At 47.8% G+C, this 6,000-nt stretch overlaps 1 long non-coding RNA gene across 2 annotated transcripts in view; it reads left to right on the top strand.

The window, feature by feature from the left end:
- LOC129691287 (uncharacterized) overlaps positions 1 to 3,182 on the top strand; it is an 8,628-nt gene extending 5,446 nt beyond the window's left edge. For both annotated transcript variants that reach the window (XR_008722443.1, XR_008722444.1), the window contains exon 3: positions 3,131 to 3,182. This is a non-coding gene — a long non-coding RNA (uncharacterized LOC129691287). The remainder of the gene's footprint in view (positions 1 to 3,130) is intronic.
- Positions 3,183 to 6,000: the final 2,818 nt, after the last annotated feature.

The following is a 6,000-nucleotide window of genomic DNA, read 5'->3' as shown; positions in this document are numbered from 1 at the left end:
CACACACACACACACACACACACACACACACACACACACACACACACTCGTAAAAACAGACAAACAAATCTTTTAAAAAGATTTCAATATGTGTGTATGTGCACACTCTGTGTGCCTGGTGCCGGAGGAGGTCAGAAGAGGGCATTGGATCCCCTGGACCTGGAGTTATAGATGGTTGTGAGCTGCCCTGTGAGTGCTGGGCATTGAACCTGGGTCCTCTGCAAGAGCATTAAGTTGTCTGACTGCTGAACCATCTCTCTAGCTCCCTCCCCCAACTTTTGTGTAGGGGCAGGCTTCACTCTGCTGCCCCGGCTGGCCTGGAACTCACTATGTAAACCAGGCCAGCCTTGAGCTCACGGAGGTCCACCTGCCTCTGTAGGGATTAAAGGTATGTGCCACCATGTCTGGCCAAAAATAAGATAAATTGTTAAAAGAGAAAGGAAGCAAGGGAGAAAGAAAGAAAGGAGAAAGAAAGAATGAACACATCATGTTTATTTTCCTAAAATTATGCTATCTGGCTCCAGTTATAATTTCATATCCATGTCTAACCGTAGCCAATTTAAGCTTTCAAAGTGAGAAATCACTCCAAGCACTTCAGAGATTAATAAGGCGAACTCTTAAATAAAAGCATGAGTCTGGGGCCTAGATAATGCTCTAGGGTTTGAGCCACCAACAAAAATCTCCCATAGCTTATAGTTTGAGCTGTAACATTGTGATCTTATGTAGGCATTCATGGGGGGGGGGGGGGAGAAGTGGATTTTTGAGTTCTCACTCCAAGTTACATTCTCAGCAGTTAGGTGGGTTTTCTACAGATAGAAAGAAGCTGCCGTCTTAGGTTAGATTTAGATTTAGATTATGCTTTGGGGGCCGAGAAATACAGATATAGTGCTCTCTCTTTCTCCCCCCCCCCCCCCGTCTCTGTCTCTCTCTCTGAGAAAAGATCTCTCCATTATGTGGGCCTGGGTGTCCCAAAACTACGTAGAGCAGCTGGCCTGGAACTCACAGAGCCCTGCCTGCCTTTGGCTGCAGAGTTCTGGGACTGAATGTCCGTACCTCCATGCCCAGGCTGGAGCTGACTTCTAAACAGCTTCTCCTCCTTGGCCTCCTGCACGTTGAAATCACAGTCCTGTGCCACTGTGCCCCATCCTGGAGGAGGCTTAAATGTTCAGTGCCAGGGCGAGAGGTTTGTGAGTGGCACGGCCCTGTAATTTTTGGTGATGGCCCCTTGAAGAGGACAGCAATCCAGGTTTAATCACTAACTGCCAGGTTAACACAGAGAGCCAGGAGCAGCGGTGCCAGCTGTGTGTCTACAAGCTGGGGTGTCCCCGGGGAGCACTGTGGAACCCGTCCCAGACACTGCCCCCACACCCAGGAGTCCAGCTCGGAGGCTGCTCCCGAGCCCAGCACCACCCAACACCCCCAGCAGGCTTCTGTCTGTCTGCCTCTCTGTCTGTCTTTGACACAGTCTCAATTTGTAGTCTAGGCTGCCTTGAACTCTGACCCTCCTGCCTCAGCTTCCACAGTGCTGGGGTTCATTGTAGGCACGCGCCGCCACACCTGGCTTTGGGACGTTTTGTGTTGTTTTTATGTTTAAAAATATCTATTTACTGAGCATGAAAAGGAGAGACAGTGAAATATATATCAAACGCTCCATAGTGGATATAGCTTAGGCTAGGATTATGGAGAAGTTTATTTTCTCCATTATATATTGCGGACTGCAGGCTTTGTCCAAGTGTGTAAATTATGAACAGACATAAGGCGATTGCCCTAAGTTCCTGCGTTTCACTCGTCCTTCTGTCCCTGGATTCCATGCGTACTCTGCCACCTTCTGGTTACAATGTGGCTTTTGAGCCTGTGTGCACCAGGCTCAAAACACATTAAATTCAAATCAGTCTCCTCTACCTGTCTGCCAAGGGAAGCCATATATGGAGAGAAAGCCCCTTGTTTTGATCGAATGAGTATTGAGGGAGCATGATCAGGGAGAAACGGGGAGACACGCCTGCACGTCCAGGCATGAAGACCTTTCCCAGTGACAAGAGAGCAGAGGGTGCTGTGAGCGATACTTTTGCAGTGGAACTTAGCAATGCGAGGGGCTCTGTGAAGCGGCTCGGGAACTCTTCAGTAAAGATCTCTGTAACCCCACCAACACACGCTCCCACTCCTCCCCCTCCCCTCCCCCAGCTAAGGACTGAACACTAGCCTGCATTCCCCACCCCTCTTTGTTTCAGACAGTCTTGCTACGCGGCCCACGCTGGCCTGGCATTTTCTGTGGTATCCCAGGTTGTCTCGGGCTCACATTCCTCCTGCCGTTGCATCCGGGTGCTGAGATCACAGATACGGGCTGCCTCGCCTGCCTTTTCTACGATGTTTCAGGATTCTTTGGAGAAGGATTTGAATGTGACATTCCTCGGCCTTGAGATTATAGGGGAGAGCACGAAGACCCCGATTTCCTCACATGCCGCGGCTTTTCCAGGAAACAAGACTATTCTGGTCAGCTCCACTGTTCTCCCCAAATGGCTCAGTGGACGCAGTCTCTCTTTATTGGGAATCTAATCTGAGAAACTGGAGATAGACGGCAATTCCTGGTCCTGCAAAGCTGAAGACCAAAGTCTGTGACGGTCACCCTACCAAAATGCTGCTTGCCATAGCCTTCCCAAGCAAGAAACAGCACCTTCATTTGCTCTTTTATTTAAAAAAAAATTAATCAAAATTTCATTTATTTATTTATTTATTTATTTATTTATTTATTTATTTATTTATTTATTTTCTTAGAGACGGGGTTTCTCTGTATAATAGCCCTGGCTGTCCTGGACTCACTTTGTAGACCAAGCTGGCTTTGTACTTACAGAGATCCTCCTGCCTCTGCCTCCCACGTGCACCACTGTCTGCCTTATATAAGAAATATTTATATTAAATGCCAAGCCGAGAACACAGAAAGGAGCCTGGCCATCATGGAGTTTCCTATCCATGGAATAAAAGACAGGATAGACAGGAATCAAATGCCACTGCTGTGAGACTGAGGCTCAGTGTTAGAGTACTTGCCCAAGATCCTGGGTTTGAGTCCCAGAAATACACGCCCCAACCACTGCCTTCACTACCTAAAATTGGGACTTTTGTGTTACTGTCACAGGGACAGGGATCTTCACGATATTGTGAGAGACCGGAATTGAGGATGAGCCAGTCGGGAAGGCCTTCGGTGAGTAAGAGCCGTGGAGGAAAAGGGGGAGAAGGGGCCAGAGACATGGCTCAGCCATTAAGAGCACCAGCTGCTTTTCCAGAGGACACGGGTTGGGCTCCCAGGACCCACAGGGCGACTCAACCATAGGTTATTCTAGTTCCAGAGGATCAAAAATCCTCCTCTGGCCTCTGTAGACACTGCACACATATAAACATGTGTGCATACAAAGACTTTTGTGCACAAAATTTAAAAAATGAACAAATCATAGAAAAAGGAAGGGGAAGTGGGGGAAGAGGGAGAAAGGAGGAAGAAGAAGAAGGCAGGAGGGAAGGAGAGGAATGCTCTCTGAGCATTAACAGAGGCTCTGGGGAAGGAGAGCACCGAAGAAGACCCAAGGGGCTAATGTGGAGCAGGGGTGAGTTGGGAGAGAAGGAAGTGAGACAGGAAATAGGGGTACCGGAGCATGAACATATTTGCACTTTCAAAAGACCACTCTGGTCAGAATAGACTTTGAGAGACTCTTACTAATGGCTATACAGTCCAGAGAAATCTTCACACAGGCCACAAGGGGGCAGCATGAGGTTGCGTACCATGACAGTGTGCGCGACTACCAATAGTTGGCACTTAGTGGTGGGTTGGCCGTAAGACCTGAGGGAAACAGGGGTGTCGAGGACCACCTCCAGGCTCTGGCTCTGAAAAGACATCAAGTAAGAGGCAGTGAAGTGAAAACTGAAGATAGGATGGTAGGCTGTTTTGTCTTGTGACAGGATCTCTATAGTCCTGGCTGTTACGAGAGCTTGCGATGTAGGGAGGCCGGCCTCAAACTCACAGAGATCCTGCATCTGCCTCCCAGGTGCTGCGACTAAAGGCATGCCCAGATAAAAGGTTGGGTCTGTTTGTTTAATATAGAATTTATTTTTATTTTATGTGCGTAGGTGTTTTGCCTACACACATGTCTGTGTGAGGGTGCCAGCTTCCCTGGAAGATGGAGCTACAAACAAGCGTGAGCTGCTGTGTGGGTGCTGGGAATGAAACCTGGGTCCTCCGGAAAAGCAGCCAGTGCTCTTAACCACTGACCCGTTTCTCCAGCTATATTTGTTTTTGAGGCCAAACCAAGGGGGCTGGAGATTTGGCTCAGAGGTTAAGAGCATTGGCTGTCCTTCAACAGGTCCTGACTTCAATTCCCAGCAACCACATGGTGGCTCACAACCATCTATAATGAGGTCTGGTGCCCTCTTCTGGCCTGCAGGTGTATATGCAGACAGAACATTGTACAAATAAAAAAATAAATAAATAAATAAATAAATAAATAAATAGATAGATAAATAGCTCTTTAAAAAAAACTGCAAGTGGTGGCACATACCTTTAATCTTAGAACTCCGGAGACAGAGGCAAGTGTATCTCCATGAGTTCAAGGCTAGGCTGGCCTACAAAACAAGTTCTAGGACAGCCAGGGATAGAGAGAGAAACCCTCTCTTTATCTCCCCCCCAACCCAAATGAAGAAGAAATGTTGGTGCTGAAGAGATGGCTCAGCAGTTAGAAGCACTTGCTGCTCTTGCAGAGGACCCCAGTTCACTTCCTAGCACACACATAGTAGCTCAGAGCCATCTGTAACTCTAGTTCTGGAGGATCTGACGCCCTCTTCTGGCCTCCTTGAGTACTGGGTCATACCTACAATGCAGGCAAAACTATCATATACATGAAATAAAGACAAACACACGTTTTAAGAGAATGGAAGGGAGTTTTCTTATTTGTGTTTTTTACTGTATTTTTAAGATTCATTTTATGTGTATGAGTATTCTGCCTGCATGTATGTATATGCGCTGCAGCAGAGGGCATCTGATTTCCTGCAACTGGAGCTATGATGACTGTGAGCCACCATGTGGTTGCTGGGAATGGAACCCAGGTCCACCGCAAGAAACGCTCTTCTTACTGCTGAGCATCTTCTGAGCCCTGGTTTTTGAGCAGGGTCTTGTTTATGCAACCATAGCTCGCCTAAAAATCGCTATGTAAACCAGGCAAGCCTTGAACTTACAGGTGATCCCTCTGGCTCTGCCTCTGCCTCTGGAGGACTATGATTGTAACAAGGCCCCAGACCTTCATAGGCTCCCAGACCTTAGCACAACTGCCTCCATGATAGAAGTGCCATTCATACTATAAAACTCAGTACATAGACAGCACCACCTGCCAAACAATGAAAACAAAGTCTCTTGGTTGGGGTTTCATTGAAGAGACACCATGTCCATGGCAACTCTTACAAGGTGCTGGAGGAGCTGAGCGTTCTACATCTTGATGTACAAGGCTGCTAGAAGGAGACTGTCTTCCACGCTAGGCGGAGCTTGAGCATAGGAGACCTCAAAACCTGCCCCCACAGAAAAACACTTCCTCCAGCAAGGCTACACCTACTCCAACAAGGCCACGCCTCTGGATAGTGCCAGTTCCTATGAGCCATGCATTCAGACACGTGAGTGTACAGGCACTATACCTACCCAGACCACCACACACAGGCCCAATCCATCAAAGTCCATAGTTCTGGGAATGTCTCTCAATGTACTCACTTTGCTCTCTGGCTTCTGTAGTTCTTCTGTTCCTGTTAACTGAAGTATGCCAGCTCAGGACATGGTTTTTGTGCCTTTAGTCACAAAAGGCACAAAAGGGGAAAGGCTGGGGCTACACTGGGATCCCAAACACCCGGTGTTGTTGCCAGTTCACCAGTAAAGACTTTCTATTGGCTTAAACCCATGTTCAAGCAAAAGCAACTTAGAGGAGAAAAGGGCTTATTTGGCCCTTCAAAGTGACAGTCTGTCACTGAGCACTGTTT

This window comes from Psammomys obesus, unplaced genomic scaffold, assembly GCF_907164565.1.
Source record: "Psammomys obesus unplaced genomic scaffold, mPsaObe1.curated_primary_1811, whole genome shotgun sequence".
In the NCBI taxonomy this organism is placed as follows: Eukaryota; Metazoa; Chordata; class Mammalia; order Rodentia; family Muridae; genus Psammomys; species Psammomys obesus.
This window is presented reverse-complemented; position numbering and strand designations above follow the sequence as displayed.